At 25.5% G+C, this 21365-nt stretch overlaps 1 protein-coding gene across 1 annotated transcript in view; it reads right to left on the reverse strand.

Annotated features, from left to right (window-relative positions):
- LOC117170387 (decaprenyl-diphosphate synthase subunit 1) overlaps window positions 1–21365 on the reverse strand; it is a 135806-nt gene that overhangs the window by 101910 nt on the left and 12531 nt on the right. The window lies entirely within an intron of this gene.

Here is a 21365-nt window from a genome sequence, read left to right on the forward strand (position 1 = left end):
TGAAGTTTTAATTAAAACAGATGAACTTGACACCAAATAGTAAAAATTTTGACAAAAAAGATGAATTTTTAATCACAACGATTAATTTTTAAGTAAACAAAATTTTTTAAAAACAAGTAATAGAATTATCAACTAAATTAATTTTCAATGCAAGAATAATATTATAAAAAGAATTTATAATAAAATAGAATTTACTCATAACCAGGCAGGTTCTACACATTATTTAGCAGAATCTCTCAGCGATTACAATTCTTTTGTAGTAAATTACGCAAAAGATTAATTTTTCACCCATAAAATAATTTTTAAATAAAAAGATGAAGTTTCAAAAAAAAAAAAGATCAAATTTTAAACAAAAATAAAATAATTCAGTTTGTAGTTTATAAAAGTTAATATTCGATCAAAAAAATGAAATTTTTTACAGATTATTTCAAATTTTAATTAATAGAGATGAATTTCACACGAAATAGTAAAAGTTTTAACAAAAAAGATAATATTTCAAACACAAAGATTAATTATCTATTTAAAAAAATTGTTTTAAACAAATAATAGAATTTTCAACTTAATTAATTTTCAATTCAAGAACACTACTATCAAAAGTATTTAAAATAAAATAGAATTCACTTAAAATCAGGCAGGTTCTACACATTATTTAGCAGAATCTCTCAGCGATTAAAATTGTTTTATAGTAAATTATGCAAGACATTTTTTCCAGTCTAAGATAAAATAGTCGCATTTGAACATCTATGCTAAGAATAATAAAAAGATGATTAATTTTTTTGCCTATAACATTAATTCTCTATAAAAAAAAACAATTAGTTTTCAGCCAACAATGATATAATTAAAATTTTCCTTAGGCATTAATTTTTAACAAACAAAAAAAATCAAGAAAATTGTTCAATCCTGAATAAACAAGATAAGATTTCCACAAAGAAAAATAATTCTGTACCAGAAAAACGAATTTTCAAATGAACAAGTTAATTTTTCATAAAAATATAATTTTTCATCCTGAAATTGTGCATTTGAATTTTTAATCAAATTTTAACAAAATAGTTGAACCCTTATCAAAACTATCAGTTTTCAAACAAATAGTGGAGTTTTTAACTAAAAAAGGTAAATTTTTAATTAAAAATATAAATATATAAGACCAGAAATAGAATAATTCCTTTTTAGTTAAAAGACTTAATATTTAACACCAAAAAATTTAATTTCAACGAATTAATTGAAATTTTATTAAAATAGATGCATTTGATTATATATACATTGTTGAACTTTCAAGCAAACAGATGTATTTTCAACCAAGAAGATTAATTTTATGTAAAAAAGACGATGTTTGCAACAAACAATTGAATTTTCAACCCAAAAATATCCATTTTTAATTTCAAATTTCAGCGTTCCACCACATGCGAGATAGTTATATTTTCAGTTAGAGAATTTAATTTTTACCCCAAAAAACGGAATGTGCAACTTAATAGTTTTGTTCTCAATCACAAAGATGAATTTTCAAACGAGAAGACTAATTTCCTACCGAAATAATGAATTTTCGTCTAAATATGTGCATTTTCAAAACAAAGGGTGGAATTTTCAACTACAAAAGATCAATTTTTAACTTTAAATATCAATTCTCTACCAAAAATGATATAATCCAATTTTATCTTACATAAATTAATTTTGGACTAACTTTATAGGAACTTTCAACAAAATAGTTGAATTCTCAATTAAAAAGATGAATTTTCAAGGAAGTAGTTTTATACTTCTAACAAAAAACACAAATTTTTCAACAAAATACATAAATTTTCAGACAAATAATTCCACTTTTAACTAAAAAAGATCAAGGTTCAATAAAAAATATCAAATTTTGAACAAAAATAGAACAATGCAGTAAGTGCGCACTTTTACAATTGGAAGCAGTATTTTTTTATTAATATCTTAGTTGTGAACTAATAAAAAATGAAAATCACTTATTTTTAAATTTAAATTTTGTTTAATTTTATTAAGAACTATTGACAAATCTTGCAGTAATCTTAAAACATTATTTTATTTTAAAGAAGTACAATTGATGAGAAAACAACTACAATGTAATCGAAAAAGTTTTGTCATCAATTTTTTATTGAATGAAACCATTTTCAATCGAAAAAGTTGTTTACAAATGATTGTTTCAGTGCCGTATAGGTAATTATATTAATGTTTTTATTATTTTATTCCTTTTTTGTTATTTTTCAGATGTTCTGTTTGTACGAAATTTATTATTATAAATGGTAAGAAACCTTATACAGATGTAAATTGTTTTCAAGTAAATTAATTTTCAATCCAAGAACAATATTATAAAAAGTATTTAGAAGAAGATAGAATTCACTTAAAATCGAGCAGGTTCTATATATTATTTAGCAGAATCTCTCAGCGATAAAAATTATTTTGTAGTCAATTATGCAAGACGTTTTTTCCCATATAAAACAATAAAAAGTCGAATTTGGACATCTCTACAAAAGACGATTAGTTTTTAACCAAAAATGGTATAATAAAAATTTTCCTTAAAGACATTAATACATAGTTGAAGTTTCAAACAAACAGACGAATTCTCAACCGAGAAGATTAATTTTATATAAAAAAGACGATGTTTAAAACCAATAATTGATTTTTCAACACAAATATATCAATTTGTAATTCAAAATTTCAATTTTTTAACGAAAGTGGGAGAGTTAAATTTTTAGTTAAAGAATTTAATTTTTAACAAAAAAAAAACGGAATGTGCAACTTAATAGTTTTGATCTTAATCACAAAGATGAATTTTCAAACGAGAAGACTAATTTCCTACCGCAATAACGAATTTTCATCGAAATATGTGCATTTTCAAACCAAAGGATTGAATTTTCAAATGAAAAAGATAACTTTTTAATTTCAAATATCAATTCTCTACCAAAAATGATATAATCCAATTTTATTTTACATAAATTAATTTTTGACTAACTATAAAGGAATTTTCAAAAAAATAAGAATTGAACCCTCAATGAAGAAGATGAAGTTTCAACCGCGAAGATTAATTTCTCTGTTTAAAAGGACGGTTTAAAAAACATTATATTTTTAACAAAAAAATGTCAATTTTTTTTAAATATCATTTTTCTATCAAAAATGGTATAATCGACTTTTCTCTTAAAGAAATTAGTTTTTCACCAAAAAACAAATTTTTCATGTAATAATAGAATCCTCGAAACAAAGATGAAATTTCAATTAAGAAGTTTATTTTTCTACCGAAAATAACGAATTTTCAACAAAATTCTGAATTTCCAAATACTGCATCAAAACAGATAAATTTATTTCTAAATAGTTCAATCTTTAACGAAAAAAGATCGATTTTAAACCAAAAGGATTAATTTTCTACCAAAACATAAAAATTAAAAAAATTTCATTATTAAGTACAAAAGGTCAATTTTCAATTTAAAATATCAATTTTCAACCAAAAATAGTGGAATCGAAATTTCTTTTAAAGAAATTTGTTTTTGACAAACTGAAAAGGATTTTTTTTTAATATCTCAATCCTTAATGAAAAATATTAATTTTCAACCAATAATATTACGTTTCTACAAAAAATTACGAATTTCCTACAAAATCTAGAAAGTTTCAAACAAATATATGATTTTTATATAAAAAATATCATTTTTTAACCAAAAAGAAATATAAGAAGATTTTATCATTATAGAAATTTAAAAAAAAAAGAAACTTGAAGAAAATAGTTGAATTTCCAATCAAAAAGGTTCGTTTCGAACCGAAACAGATGAACTCAATTATGAACTGAATGTTCAACGAAAAATTAAATAGTTCAGTTTTTAGTTAAAAAAATAATTTTCAACTTAAAGAAGTGCAATTTAAAAAAAAAGGCTGAGTTCTCTACTAAAACAGATTGCAATTAAAAATATCAATACGTTTTTAACCAAAAATGGAAAGTTAAATTTTCACTTCAATAAATTAATGTTGAAAAAAAAAAATTGTCAGAAAAATTGTTGAATCCTAAATCAGCAAGAAGAATTTTCAAACAAGAAGATTAATTTTATACTAAAAAAGACTAATTTTTAACAAAATCCATAATTTTTTTAACAATTAGTTAGATTTTTAACTAAAAAGATTAAATTTTAATTCAAAAAATTACTTTTTCACCAAAAATGTCATAGTTTAATTTTTAACAAAAAAAAATTGTTATAAAAATTATTTCAAAGGAGATCCAATCCATTTACCATTAAGCAGATTCTGCAATTCAATTCTTTGAATCGATCAGGAAGGAAATTTTGTTGTTTTTAGATTAAATTTTAAGAAAACTATTTTTTCGACATAAAAAAATTCAAGGTTCAAAGGGTTTATTTTTAACCAATAAGATTAATGTTTTACAAAAAAGACGAATTTTGAACCAATTACTTGATTTTTAAACTATAAGGGAACAGTTTTAAAAAATTTTTTGTTGAAAATGTTCAATAATTTAGATTCATTTATTTATGTCTTGACTAAAATTGTTTCTTGGTTAAAAACTCATCTCTTTGGATAGAAACTTGATTTTCTTACTGAACATTTGGGGGAAAACTCAACAATTTCGTAGATATTTTTCTTTTTTCTTTGTTCGTTCTAGAGCTTTGCGCATGGTAATATATGCATATATACATCTACAACTGTAATTTGGTAGTTGTGAATTATCTTTTGTTAAAGCTCCTTTGTTGAGGACTCAATTATTTTGTTTGAAATTTTTATTTTTTGTTTGCATTCGACTACTTGGTTAAATGTTAAACTAAATGAGTAAAAATGTTGAAAATTTCTCTAATTGTTTTAAGGTTGAACGACCTTTTACAAATTATTTTTTTTTGTAGAAGATTCATTATTTTAGTTAAAAATGTATCTCTGGTTAAAAATTTTTTAATTTTCTTGAAATGAATTTTTTTTATTCAATTCAGCTGTTGTTGTTTTAAAATAATCATATTTTTTAGTTTTTGGTTGAAAATTTATCTACTTATTTAAAAGCTTAACCATTTTGTTAAAATTTTATATTTTTGAATGAAAAAGTAACTATTTGATTGCAAATTCGTTAATTTTTTAAAACTGAAAATTAAACCTTTTTATTTTCAGTGTAAACGGTTTTGTCAAAAATTTGACTTTTTAATAAAAGATTTTGCATTTGGCACAGAATAATTTAACTTTTAATCAAATAGTTAAATTTTCAACCTACAAATATAAATTTTAAACTGAATGGCCAAACTTTCAAACAAAAAAGATTAATCTTTAACCAAAAAGAGTTGCTTAAAAAAAAAGAATTCTCAATTAAAACGCAGTGGTGGATATCTTAAAACAAAAATAAAAGATTTTCAACAAAATACTTAAATTTTTAACCAGAGTTGAATTTTCGAACCAGCATATAAATTTTCAACAAAGTAGTTGACTTTTTAACCTGCAACTATGAATTTTAGATAGAAAATGTAATATTTGATATTTCAACGAATCCAGATGCTGCCAAGAGATGCTTTGTAAAATAAGGAAACGAATTTTCAATCATAAGAATTAATTTTCTATAAGAAACTCGCATTAAACCAAAAGTAGCAAAGTTACTTTTTTACACAGACAATTAATTTACTTGCGAAAAAAAGAATTTAAAAAAATAGTCAATTTTTTAACCAGAGATGAATTTTTAACTAAAATTATGAATTTTTTAACTAGAAAGACGAATTTTAAACAAATAAAGAATTGCCAGTTAGGAAATAAAAAAATTTGTCCCACTTCTTAAACTTTTAAGTCAAAAGACTATTTTTCTGTAAAACAGTTATAATACCTTGACCCTCCATCTACCACCATCAACCAAATTTTTTACAACACTTTTACCCCACATGATAATTTTTAAAATAGTTATTTGTTGAAAGTGTTATTTTGAATACAATATTTCATTAATTTTAATATAATTTGAAATATAATAATTATTATTTTAATTTTAAACAAAATATTTATGTTTTTCATAAACTTTAATGTGATAAGTCCAGGGGAAAGTGTTAAGGTAAAGTGGGAGACTTAACTGAGCCCAATAATCGAAAATTGGCAGAAATTTGCCTTACACAGTAGTGTAATGATTTGGTATAAATTGGAATAATGAAACAGTTATTAATAAAAATTGTATGACATTGAACGCATGAACTAATGTTGGGGAGACTTGACCAAGATTTTCAGGGAAGAGTTTACCAAGTGGCAACAAACTTATTACATGTGTTTTTCAACATTTAAGGTCATTGTTGATTATTACAATGCGCGTTCAAAAATTTTACTAAATTGATTTATCAAAATTGTGGTGTAAAAATGCAAACTTCATTATTTAAAGAATATGATTATCATCAACGTGAGCTACAAAACCGTAGTAAATTCTATTCATCAATATTAGATTTAAATTAATCTTTAATAAAAAAAAGCTCATTTGGAATAAAATAGTTCATTTTCTACCTAAAAATAAAGAATTCGTTGAAATCCTATTATAAAAGATTAATTACAGTTTCAGATACAGAACTCATCCCTTGATGTCTTTTATTATTTTATACTAATATTTTGTAACATTCATTAAATATTTACATATAACATAGAAAAGATAGGCTTTTCATTTCCTCTTTTTCATAAAAAGATAAATAGGCGCGCGCCGTGGCGCGCGCAAGATTACTAGTATACAAAAAAACTTGACCACTTTAGGATATTTCACCGAAAAAAATTTCGATTTTAAAAAAGGAATTATATTTTTTGAAAATTTTTGAAAAACAAGTTGCTAAAAGATTAAAGTTTCCACGTCTAATGATATTATTACTGAAATATATTTAAGTAATAATATAATAACATTTTTAAGTAGAATGGAAATTAAAAATGTTAATTTCTTAAGGCAATCCGATTACAATCTCATTTAATCCAATATTGAAGACTGTCATAATATTCTCAGAGTGATAACGGAGATTTTAAATTCCCGGGAAACTAAAAATTATAATTCTTTTTAAAAATTCCCTGTTCAAAGTCAGAACTATAATAATTATTATAGAAAATTTCCTTTTCAAATTTAGAATTACAGTTATCTCTACCAAGATACCTTATTCAAAATCAGTATTGCAAAATTAATTTTTTTATTTTAAAGCTTAAGCCTTTCTCCCCATGATAATTTAAAAAATATATATTTACAATTTTTAATGAATACTAATTCACGAGTTTGAGTGTAGTCCAGATTTTAAAGACTCTACAAAATGTAAAGGATGAAAAAAATAGCAAACACCATCACTTATATTATCATCATTATCGACAATGTCTTTTCCATTATTCGTTTCGTGATTGAACAAAATGTGCTTAATAAAATATCAAAACACATTTAATAATCATTTTAGTTCAGTCGAATGAAAAACCCGGGCACTGAATCAAATTTCCGGTCTTTTTCCTGTGAAGAAAATTCCCGGCCTTTTCCCGATTTCCTGGTCAACCAGACACTTTAATTTTGTACAACATGATGTGAATAACATCTATCTACTTGCATCAAAAAAAGAAAACAAAAAAAAATGGTGAATTAATTCACAGTCAGTTAGTAAATCCCAAACTATTTCCGTAAACTCAGATGCGCAAACGCACAATGCCCTATCACAGACCTTGAAAAATGAAAAGAGCTTGGTGGTGACTGCAAATTGAATTTTGCAAATGCATGATACGCTCTCACCTTCATGATATCATAGAGAGCTTACTAAACAGTATTACACTTGTATCTGAGTCCCGACTTCTTTGTGACCTTATTTGCATACGAAATACGAGGAAGAGTGTGTATGACATGCTCGACGTGTCAAGGTCAAGCACGAGTTCCCCGCTTCGGTTTATACGTAAATAATTTACATTACTATTTTGTCACATGTCACCTAGAACGAATTTCGGCCTTTAACAAAACAACGAAATTTTTCAGTCACGGCAGAAGTAACAAACGATTCTTTTGAATTCAGGAGGATCTCATAGTAAATTAATGACCTTCTATACTAGCATGCTTACCAGTCATCCTGTAAGATGTCACAATTGTTTTTTCATGCTTCCTTAAACGAGCAGCATTGTGTTGGTACAATTTTTAAAATGAAATTTCCTACACATTTGCATATCTTTACCTACTTATCAGGGAATCAAGCAACGTACTTTTAAAATAGGAGCGAATTTTTGTTTAACTTTACTTTCTTATGAGGATGGTTAACTAAAAAAGACTCTGAAGGATTTTTTAAACATAGGCTATAACCAATATTTGTGTGTCATTTAATTCTTATGCAATTGATGAATGCAGTTTAGGATCATCTTACATATTGGGTTGGATCCAATATTGTTATATCAGAGAAAAATAGGATATCATACAAAATATTTCATTAGCACTTCAATATCCTGTGTTTATAACCTAATCAGTTAACATACATTTTTCACAAGTTATTAAATCATTCATTGTCCTTTGAGAATACGCTGCGAGTAAAATTAAAACTTTGGTAATTATTATCATCATTAGCACTGTTTTACCTAATGTACTCAATCATGCAAGTTGCGTTCGATTGACGCACTTGAATCAAGGATGATTCAGAGTGTTTGAATTCACCACGAATGGCAATGCTGAAGACATGTTTTTCCATAGAACAAGCACTGGGTCAAATTCGCAGTAAATTCCTGCAGTTACTGTTTCAACAAGATTTGGTTTTCCCCAAAAAACGAGTGTTTTCTCTTTTGAAATAACGAAAAGCAGCTGGTCACTGCTACTACGGCAACTTCTCTGTTTAGTTTTGACAATACTGAACCATAAATTCTGATCAATTATAGACCACTTAAAGGGATTGCCTCACGTAATCGCGCACATACTGTTATTAGGGTAATGGTTAAAGCTATTCATAGAGTTTCTTAAGAGTGTGCTTTTCTTTCGCAATAATCTATTGCATACTGCCAACTCTCATGATAATCTCCAGAGTCTTTCATGAACTTCAGCCACTCGAGAGTTCTCCTCGGAAAATGCACAAGATCGTTAAGATGAGAAATTTTCTAAGAACGCACCATTTAGATTTTCTACAGTTTACTATGTATTCCTATTAGTGAAGACTTTATATGATTTATCACACTATGATATTCCATTGCAAAATATACTTTAAACATTCTTTCTGCAAAAGTTCAACCCTACCTTTTCTAGAAAGGAATTTTCGTTTCTTTTTTACAAACAAAATATCGGACTGGATCTGCACTTGGTATATTTTCTATTACATATGAAAGAATCTGATAAACTCAGGCATTCAAGTCTCCATGGAATCCGACGACTGGGCAAATCCGGCATTTATTTTGAAGCATTGAAGCGCGTTAAGAATAATCGCGAGGCAATTATCCTGTGTTCTCCGGTGGAAATGCGCAATCTCACGTCGATTAGTTTACATTGTTTCAAGAAACCAGAAGATGCTAATTGTGCGCTGGCCTTTTCCCCTTCTTCATTTTTCCTGTCCATGATCTTTTTTCTCGAGGACTATGCAATATGTTAACTCCCAGAGTTCAGAAATTAACATGGGTAAATTATATTTACATACATACGCCCATCATTTCATTTACTGCGCTTATACTTTGTGACTACAACGCTGTCGCTTAACACAGAAAACAAAATGATGTGAAATTTGTTGCATCTCAATTTGACCAATGACAATTTTCTTTGTGTCTTTATTTGTTTTAATATCTCCAAAATTTCGCATCTCAAAACTACACCGAATTCGGAGTACTTTTGCGAATCAGTATTTTGTTCTTATCGGGCGACCTTCAAATCTTTATTTGAAAAATTCGCTGATTTTTCCCTGATTTTGTTCTCAACAATTTTTTATTTTCGCTTAACATTATAATACTCAAAGATCAATATTTTAATCTTTTAATATTTGTAACATTGAATCTTTTATAAACAAAATGAAACAATTTCCTGTTGGAATTAACAAATTTAAAGTTTACTTATTTATTTATTTTATCTAAAAAGATGACTTTCCTACGATAAAATTGTAATTTGTAATCGAAAATGTTGAATTTTCAAGAAAATGATTCAATTTTTAACAAAACAGTTAAATTTTCAAAAAAATTGTTGAATTTTAGATCAGATGGTCTAATTTTTAAACAATAAAGAATGAACTTTAACCAGATAATTGAATTTTCAAACTAAAAAGTCGAAAGTTTTAGAAAAAAGTTGACATTTAAATCCAAAAAAATTAATTTTCAACAAAATGTTCAGTTGAAAAATTAATTCTAAACCAAAAAATCAAATTTTTAACAAAGTAGTTCAATTTTCTACAAAAAGATGAATTTTCATTAAGAGAGATGAATTTTCAACAAAATATTGGCATTTTCAACCAATTAGTTGAATTATTAAACAAATAAAACAATTTTCAGTTGAAAAATTAATTTTTCCCAAAGAAATAGAATTCTCAATAAAGTACTTCAATTTCTTACCAAAAAAGATGAATTAAAAAAAAATGTATAGACTTTGAAACCCAGTATTGAATTTCTAACAATAAAAAATTAATTTTCAACTAAAAGAGACGAATTTTTAAGAAAATATTTCAATTTTTAACCTAATAGTTGAATTTTCAACATACAAAGACGAATTCTTAACAAAAAATGTAAATGCAGATAATTTAACCAAAAAAGATTAAGTTTCTACTAAAAGAAATGAATTTTAAAAACGAAAGGCAAATTTTCAGCGAAGAGGATTAATTTACTGCCGAAAAATACGATTTTCAATAAAATATATAAATTTTCTAACAAATAGTTTAATTTTCAACTGAAAAAAAATCCAACCAAAAATCAAAAATTTACATTTTTAAAAACAAAAATTCATTTTTAAAACAAACAAAAAACGATTTTTGAACCAAAAAAACTATACTTTTACTAAAAAGATGAATTTTACAAACAAAAGGACGAATTTTGAAAAAACAAAGAATGTGCAGTCAAGAAAAGACAAAGTTCGAACCAAAAAGATTAGTTTTTACCCAAAAATATAAATTTTCAACCAAAAAAGATCAATCACTTTAAGCCTAATCAAAGAACAATAGCAGTTGAATTTTTCATTTAAAAAATTATTGCTCAACAAATTATTTAAAATTTTAAACAAAAAAAAATGAATTTTCAAATAAAATTATGAATCTTAACTGGAATAGTTAAATTTTCAATTAAAAAAATTTATTTTCAACAAAAACAAAACGAATTTTAAACTAAAAAAATGAATTTACAACTAATATGAAACTTCAACAAAAAATGACCTTAGACTAGTTATTTTAACCAAAAATATTTTTATTTCAGACAAAAAAACATTTGAATTCAAACAATATACGAATTTTCACAAAAGCCGTTTTATCATTAACAAAAACGAATTTTCAACCTGAAAATATTTCAGTACGAAAAGTTAATTTCAATCCCAATAGTTGAATTTTCAAACAAATAATAAAATATTTAACTTGAAATATAATCGTCAGTAGGAAGTAACCGCAAAAACAAGAAAAAGAAATCAAAACGCAAAGCAAATTCTCAAAATTCCCTCATTTTTCGCTGCGGCCAATTTTCCAATTTCCCTGACACATAAAATCTTTTATAAAGGGAATAAAACAAGTTCAAATTAAAATGGTAATATTCCAAAATTATTATCCTTGAATGTTTTTTAAAGTGTCTCTAATAGAAGTTACCTAACTTTTGCAAAAATTTGTTCAAAATCTCAGACTTTTCTTTGACTTTTCCTGATCAATGAAATAACCTGACATTTTGCCTGACTTTCAGGTTTTTCCTGACCTACGACCACCCTGAGTGTAGCTGGAGTGGTCTTTCAAGACTTTTTTTCTAATCGCTTTTCATGACTTTTTTCAAGACTCAAGACGTGTCCCAGGTGCAGTCAAGACTGACGTAAAGTGTCTCTATTCATAATATTCCAGTCTCGTATGTCTACGCGCATAAGTACGCTGAGGAACGCATGAATATTTTCACAATGCAATCATATATTAATGCAACAAATTATTGCGAGCTCACATGACTGATGGCAATCTGTCAATGTATTGGCTGTTCACCTGCAAAAAGAGACTTGCCTCTCGATTCTTTAGTACTATAATTTTCCATCAACATTAATTTAAAATGTCAAGAATGTGATGATATGGATCAATGGTATATTTTCTGAATGCTATGGCCTATAACGAATTAATACAAAGAGACTATATCTTGTTTTCAAGGCTTGGTTTATTGAGTGAGTGGAAGCTTCTAATGTGTCCCCTAAGGGTTTACATTTTTCTTACACCTTTCTCTATTCCTTTACACACCCTCCAGACACTTACTTGGTGGTGGAAGGGGGACCTACAGTTTAAGGTGGGTTCCGAACCACCAAGAGCAACAGCCTTAAGTACTTAGAGAAAACCTTTTTCTCTAGAGGTACCGGTCCCACGACTCTCCGGAGATGAACAACTCCCTTGCTAGACTAGTGTTCACCGCATGGGCCACCGAGACTCTTCCAGAGTGCGAGGCGGGAATCGAACCCGCAAGCCGAAGGAGTGGGTCCAAAGCCTACGCTTTAGCCCCCACGACCATCGTCCCACTTTGCTTAGTTTATTGTCTGAGCAATTTAAAATTATTTTAATACAACATGAAATGAAATTTCTTAGAAAATCGCAGCTTTTGGCAAAATTTCCAAATTCTACTACTTTCTCCTAATTCTTACTTTATCAAATTAATGCTAATTTCTCATAACATGTTTATTTGTTTCAAAATGTCAACGATTTTATCTCGGTACTTCATTTACTGTTTAAACACTTCATTAGTAGTTGAAATTTAATTAGACCATAGCATATAGAAAACCTAAATAATTACGAGAAATTAAATGCAAAAAAATGTTCTAAAATTATTTCAAACACTTTTCGTGACAACAGTCTTACTTAAATTTATACGGGTCATCCAGAAATTACATACACGGAAAAAGAATTAATATTGAATCAAGAAAACATCAATCAGTATTGCAGCAAATTTCAAATTTTCCAGAAGAGAACGATATAATATTTTCTTGATCTTAGAAAATATTTCTCGAGACCAGAAAAGTTTTTTTAGATCCTGAAAATATTATATTGTCCGTCAAAATGATCAATTTTGAACCAAACATATAAAAATTAAATAAATTAAATAGTCAAATTTTCGACAAAATCATTAAATTTATTTTAAAATATAGTTTAATTTTTAATAAAAAAATTATTTCTCCAAAAAAAGTGTAATAACTGAAATCTCAACCAGATATTTCAACAGAAAATAAATATTTAAACCTTAAATATGAATTTTCTTCCAAATTAATTGAATTTTCAACCCAAAGAGACGATTTTTCAACCAAAAAAGTGAATTTTCAAACAAAAAAGGAAAAGTACCATTTTCACTGAAAAAGATTAATTCAATTTTAATCTAGAAAAAACGAACTTTCAAAAACGAGTTCAATTTTCGATCAAAGAAATTAGGTTTTAAATAAAATTATGAATCTGCAAATAGAACAAAAAATAATTTTTTAACAAATAGTTGAATTTTCAAGCCAAAAAGACGAATTTTCTACAAAACAGTTGAGTTTTCAACTCGAAAATATGAATTTTTAACATAAAAGTGGACTCTTCAACCGAAAAATATAAATTTTCTTCTCAAAAAATCGAATTTTCAATTAAATGTTTAAGTTTTAGGATTTTTCAAACTAATTGTTAAATTTCTAACCAAAAAGACGAATAAGTCATAAAGTACATTAAAATTCTACGAAAAATGAATAACCAACAAAATATAGGAATTTTCAGTCATAGTTGAGTTTTTAAATAAAAAAGGGAGCTTTTCCAGCAAAAATGAAATAGTTACATTTTCAGTGTACAGAATTAATGTTTGACTAAAAAAATGAATGAGTGAAAAAATGGAAATAAAAATAAGGAACTTGAAGCCAAACAAAAAGATTTTTAATCAAATATTTGAATTTTCAAGCCAAAACATGAATTTTCTACCATCAAAAACCAAAATTTATCAAAATACATGAATATTCAACTAAAAAATATAAATTTTGAAGCTAAAACAAAATAGTTAAATTCTCAGTTCTAAAAATAAATTTGTCACAAAAAAAACGAATTTTTAATAAAATATTTGAGCATTCAACCAATGAAATGACGGTCTAATAATAATAGAATGGTTAAATCTCTAGTAAAAAAATTCATTGTCAACCAAATAAATTTATATAAAAAAAGATCAATTTCCTTCAAAAAATGAAATAGTTAACTTTACAGTTAAAGAAATGAATTTTTAACGAAATTTAATAGTTACAATTTCAATGAAAAAAAATTATCTTTCAATATCAAAAAATGTTGAACCAAAGAAATTAATTTTCAGCCAAAAAAATTAATTTTCTAAAAAAAAAAAATAATTTTGAGCAAAATAGATAAATTTTTAACCAAATATTTGAATTTTATAAATTTTCAACATAATAATTACATTTTAAGTCAAGCAGATGAATTTTTAAACAACGAGAATAAACTTCTATTAAAATGGATCAATTTACACACAAAAATGGAAGTTAAATTTTCGTTTCATAAAATTATTTTTCAATAATAATAAGAACAACTACTTTTCAATTAATAAAACTATTTTTATATCAAAAACATAAATTATCTACCAAAAAAGATTAATTTTGAACAAAATACATGAATTTTCAATGAAATATTTGAATTTTAGGAAATTTCAACCTAATAGTTAAATTTTCAAACGAAAAGATAAGAAAGTCACCAAAAAGATTAACATTCTAACAAAACAAAAAATATTATCAGCAAAATACATGAATTTCTACCAAAACAGATGAATTTTCAACACAAAAATGCGAAATTCTAACCAAAAAGAATAACTTTTTAACAAAATTGTTTATTTATCAACAAAATAGTCTAATTAACAACAACTTCAGTTTGAAAAAAATTCCTGGTCTGTCAGGTTTTTCCTAACATTCCCTGTATTTCTGGAATTCCTTGACCTGTAGCAACCCTGTTTTGTTATCCATCATACATTTTACTTTTTCTTTATTTCTTTGATAATAATTTCTGTCCATTCATTTGTTATTATTATCTGTTGGTATTCCCCTTTCCAAGGTCACATTTCAAGGCCACTTAAAAACGGCAAAAAATCTTAAATAGTGTAAGTGCGACCTTGAGTTCGATCGAACCTTCGGACGTTCACGAAATCATTTACTTGTACCCGGAAATTCCTACAAGTATGAGAACCCATTTTTACAAAAAGTTTTCCTTGTTTTAATTATGCTCTCAGTTTAAACCAGATTAAGACCACAAATAAAAGTAAAAACGTTTAGTAAAAATTATTTATAAAATCGAGAAAGACATTTCCATTTTTTATTGTAAATAATTTTGAAAGGGAACTAAGGTGAACTTTGGAAAAAAATATTTCAGGCTAAAACTGTTTATTTACAAATATTTATTTAGAGTTTTATATTTTTGCTATCTGTTAAGGTGAAAGGTGCAATTCTTATTTAATCATAATGTTATAGGATTCATTTTATTCCTTGAAATATTCTCTACAATCCTCTTTGATACGTTTCTACTTTGAAAAATTTTTATTCAGGGAAAATATTTTTCATAAAAAATAACAATAGTATACTTCATAATTTAAAAAATAAAAATGTACCAAAGAGATTTTTAGATACATAATACATAAACATTAGATGAACATTAGATACATAATACGTAAAAATATAAAAAGTATTGTTAAATAAACAATTCTATTATTTTATAAGTCATTTTAAAAAATGTTCATGTTTGAACTTGTGATCACTTTAATACATTCTTAAAGTCCTTCCGCTTAATCAAGTTTACACATTGCCTGAATTGTAATAATGAAACTTATGATAATGACTACAATTTTTGTCCCGTTGCCACTCTATGAAGTGACACTGCAAAGAACGTTATTTTTCTACCTTTTCTCACGTCTTGTTTTTAAATTAGGTTGATGAAGAAATATATGCGTATACTAAAGAATTTTATTTTAGCTTTTAGGGTGTAATAAGAACAGAGTTTGCAGCTCAAAATGCTCTCAAAACAGGGCAAATAGGATGATTTTTCATTAAAATAAACTAACAATTAAAATAACTAAAATAACAATTTTTCTACCAAACGATTTGAATTTTCAACAAAAAAGTTCATTTCAACAATGATAGATAATTGTATGAAAAAAGATCCATTTTTACTGCAACAAAGATTAATTTTCAACCGAAAACAAGAGTTGTTAACAAAACAGTTGAATGTCCGAGTCAAAGAAGATAACTTTTTTTTTAAAAAAAAATGAATTTTCAATTAGAAACTTTTCTACCAAAGAAAATAAATTTTTAATCTAAAAGGATGGATTTCCATCCAAAAAGACGGATTTTCAATAATACAGTTAAAATTCGGACCAAAAAAGACGAACTTTTGACAGAATAGTTTAATTTACAACAAAAAGATTAAGTTTTCAAAAAAATAGCTAAATTTACACAAATACAAAATAATAATAAGCCACGTAATTACAACCAAATAGTTACGTTTTCAAGAAAAAATGACGATTTTTCAAGAAAAAAATGAACTTTTTAACCAAATAGTTCAATTTTCATACTGAAAAGATGAATTTTCTACCAAATGCTCGAATTTGCAAGCGAAAAGGAAAATTAATTAGATTGAACTTCAAAATAAAATCGTGACATTTTCAAAAAAATTGAAAATCAACATTTTCAAGAAAAAAGAAAATTTTTTTAGAAGAAAATTGAATTTTCAATCTAAAAGGACAGACCTTTGATCAAGAAGACGAACTATTAACAAAATATTTCAATTTCAATCAAATATTTGAACAAACAAATAATTATAAACTACACAATTGTATCTGCAATCAGATAGTTGACTTTCGAGTTAAATTTTCAATCTACCAAGATACATTTTGAACCAAACTGAAATTTAAAATTTTCAAACCAAAAATATGTTTTTTTTTTTTTTTTAGAAAAAAATTGGATTTTCAACAAAAGTTTATTTTCTTGCCAATAAACAAAGTAACAAAATATTTGATAGTTAACAAATGTAATAGTCAATAGAAAAACAAATAGTTAAATTTTCAATCCAATAAAATTTTGTACCGATAAAAAAGACTTTTTAACAAAAAAAGTTAAATTTTTAACAGAGTCATTAAGTTTGCAACAAAATAGTTAAATAAAAAAATTTAACTGCATAGGTGCATTTACAATTAAATATTAGAACTTTCAATCCAAGAAAAAAAAACTTTTTAACAACATTATTTTATTATGAACAAAATATACAGATCTTAATCTGTTACCAAATAATTTAATAATTAAACAAAAAGATGCATTTTCAATAAAAAATCCGATTAATTTTTAACCAAATAGTCATAAACAAATTGATCAATTTTCAAACACAAAAATTAATTCTCTGCTAAAATCACAGAATTTTAACTAAAAAAGAAGAATCCTCAATAGAACAACTGGATTTTTAACTCGAAACTATGACTTTTTAAGCAAGAAAATAATTGTCAATTAAATAGTAGTTGAATTTTCAATAAAAAAGATCAACTTTAAACAAAATTGGGCAAAATTATATTTGAATTTAAAAAATCAATTTTCTATCAAAAAACGAATCCACAGGTAAATAGTACATTTTCTAATCCAATGAGATGAATTATGAAACGAAAACATAACAGTAGACTTTTCCATTAAAAATAATCACCTTTTAACCAAAAATAGTTGGATTTGCTTATTGGATTCAAATAATAATTGACCTCGCATTTAAGCGAAAAAACGAGAAAAAGGGAGAAAGTTGTAAAGTTTCTTGAAATCAGAAGAAAAAAAAGGAATTCTTTTTAAAAAAAGAGAAAAAGACGAGAATAATAACGGAGGTACGGCGGGAAATATGACCTGAAGCTATTATAAAAAATTACGCAAAGAATTGTATTAACACCATTTACCTCTATAGTATAAACATAAATTATAGCCGAAAATTTATGGTATAATAAGCCACTTTGAAGAATGTAGGGCGTCGAGAAGGAACTACACCGATGACTATTAAGGTCATAAAATAGACTCTAATTTATTCTAGAAATAGAAAGTATGTAGTATAGGAATTCAAGAAAATTAAAATTTATACTTTATTTCAAATTGAACAAAGCAGTACCCTTTCCGACGCAATTTAAGCATTATTTTTTAAATCGTTGAAATCTGTCCTAAGAATGTTATCGCAGCATAAAGAAACTTTATCACGCTCACAATTTCCCCAAAAAAATGAGAAGATTTTGCCAATTAATATGACCAAACCCTGAATTAATTTCTTCTCCAATTACCTAAGTCTTCTTAATTTTAGCTTAATTTTTTAAATATTATTTATCTGTTTCGAATTTTATTTACGAAGGAACTCAAAATTAAACTTTTCACTCCTAGGCTGTTTTTAAGTTCCAACTTTTTTTTGACCCAGCACAATTTTGTATGTGGCAAACCCAAAATGCTTTGCCTTTATTTATATTCCTGTCACTACTTTCTGATGATTAATTTAAATCCATATTTAAATATAATATGCAAATGGAGTCATACAATTTGTCAAGTATTAAACATATGTGTGGTCTGAATTTAAAAGTATAGTCCGAAATAAAAAAAGTGTGCAATAAAATTTTCATTCTGATGAAAATTAATTAATTAACTGTTTCAAATGTTTTTTTGTTCTTAAAATACCAACTATTAAATTTTTCGTTGAAAATTCGTCTTTTATAATAATAATAAAAATCTTCTTGGTAATATTTCAATTATTTGGTTGAAAATGTATGTGTTTTGTTTTAATTTAAGTGCTTTTTATTTTTAATTAAAATGTTTTGTTGTTGTTGAAGTAGCAACAATTACAATTTTCGTAGCAAATTTATCTTTTTAGGTAAAAAATTCAAGTCCTTTTGACTCAAAGTTGAACTACTTTCTTAAAAGTTCATTTTCTTATTTGAAAATGAACTTTTTTGTTGAAAATTTATATTCCTTACTTGAAAATTCAACAGGTTTGTTGAAAATTCGTCTTTTTGTCTTGAAAATTCAACTATTCGGTACAAAATTATACTCATTTGAAGATAACTTCTTTTTTGATTAAAAATTAATAATCTTAAATGAAAATTAAACTACACCATTTTTTGTAAAGAATTAATATTTTTTAGTTTCAAAATTCAATTGTTTAGTTAAAAAATTTTAGAAACGATAAAAATATTAACTAAAAATTAATCAAATCACATTTGTAATAACATCACATCTACTACTCAAACTATTTAATTCAAATTTTATGTAACTTGTGGAAAATTCTTATTCTTTGATAAAAAAAAAGTAATCTTCTCGGTAAAAAATCAACTATTTGGTTAAAAATTGTATGTTCTTTGTTGGAAATTCGTATTTATTGGTAAAAAAAATCTTCTTGATAAAAATTCAACTATTTCGTTACAAATTTATGTAATTTGTAGGGAATTCGTATTTTTTAGTAAAAATTCAACTATTTGGTTAAAAATTTGTTAACTTTGTTGAAGATTCACATTTTTTAATTAATCGAAAATTAATATTCTGTGTAGAAAATTCTCTTGAAACAAGAAAAATTCTCTTGAAACCTTTCGAAATTCTTTTAAGGCTTTTAAAGTTTATTTTTGAAATCTAAAAATCTACATTTCTAAAATTATTTTAAAGTTAAAAATTCTTTTTGAATCTTTTCAGTTCTACTAAATATTTCTTGAATTTACTCGATTTAAAAAAAAATTCATTTGTTAAAATAAACAATAATTTAACATTTTTACACGTGTACTAAGAAAATTCTTATTTTATTCTTATCAGACCTTCTAAACCTTCTAATATTTACAAATGATTAAAATTTTACCTAATTTTCTTTTAAATTCTGAAAAATTTCAAAAATTGCCTTAAAATCGTTCAGATTCTTTTTTGAGAATGTTTTAAATCTTTTCAAATAATCGGTTGAAATAAATTAATTTTTTGAAACGAACAATTTTTTTAATTTTTCCTAAAAATCTAAACAAAAATTTCATTCTTGTAATACCTTACAAAATTCTTTAAAAAATCTTTACAAGTTTTAATTATTTTTGAATCGTTTTAAAACTTCTGAATATCACTTAGATATACTCAAATTTTCTATAAAATGATATAATATGTCAAAATTTTTATTGAATTCTTCAAAAAAAGTTTGCTGACCATAGTTTAATTATTCTTATCTCTTAAAAAATGTAATAAAAATAAAAAAATTGCAGTGTTTTATTGAAACGTTAAGAACATAATTATTTCCACTTATTAAACAATCATTTACAATTTAAATTTTCATCTATTTTCATTCTATTCATAATTTTTTTTAGAAATTTTAATATTCAAAGTTGATGGTACAAAAAATTCATAAATCAAAACTGTTACGTAATAGGGTAAAAATACCCTTTTAATGTTACGTAATAAGTGAACCCTGTCTATATTATGATTCGCTGAGATAATTAATAAGTTCACTAATATTTGTTAAGAAAAAGGAAAATTTTTAAGGAAAATAGTGTAATCGCTAAAAAAAAGTGTAAAATAGTGTCAGTAGGGGGGTGAGATCGAGGCCTGAGATGACCCATATTATCCTGCTTTGTCAGGAACGTTATTCGCCTTTACTTTCAGTGATATATATGATTTTAATAATAGTTTATTGTTATACTTGCATCCATAGTTTTTTTTCATATTCGTCCTTACTTTGTAAAATACAATACAATTTGGAAAAACGTGCATGAATAAGAAAAGAGACTCTATGAGTCAATCAGTTACTTACATAAAAAAAGAATAATCCTCGTTCCCACAAACGGAATCAATATAAAAGAATATGGAAAAGGTAACATTGTCACACGTGTCATATTGTCAGTTATGCGAATATAATCACTGTTAAATCTTTATTATGTTTTATATTTTTAAATAAAATGCAAATTTCTAGAATCTTTACCTTGTGATTTTCCAGGTGGAAAAATTAAACATTTAAAATTCAGTAAAGAGTGACTGATTCGAATTCGATTTTGACTTATACAAATAATGCGGATTCAGCGACTGGCAAATCAGTCAAAAGTGAATTTTCGGATTATTGAATTTTAGACACCGGTAAAATCAGTCATTCAAAATGATTCAATCTTCGACGAACGAAATTAATTTTCAAGAAAGAAAATGAATTTTTAAGGACGTATAAGAATTTTCAAACTACAAGTTGAGTTTTCAACTAAAAAAATTGATTCTTCAACAAAAAACACATTTTCTTCTATTACAGTGATACCCTTCAATAGCCCTCCCTCCTATAGCCCTTCCGAGAATT

The sequence above is a fragment of the Belonocnema kinseyi genome, chromosome 3 (assembly GCF_010883055.1).
Source record: "Belonocnema kinseyi isolate 2016_QV_RU_SX_M_011 chromosome 3, B_treatae_v1, whole genome shotgun sequence".
NCBI classification, from domain to species: domain Eukaryota; kingdom Metazoa; phylum Arthropoda; class Insecta; order Hymenoptera; family Cynipidae; genus Belonocnema; species Belonocnema kinseyi.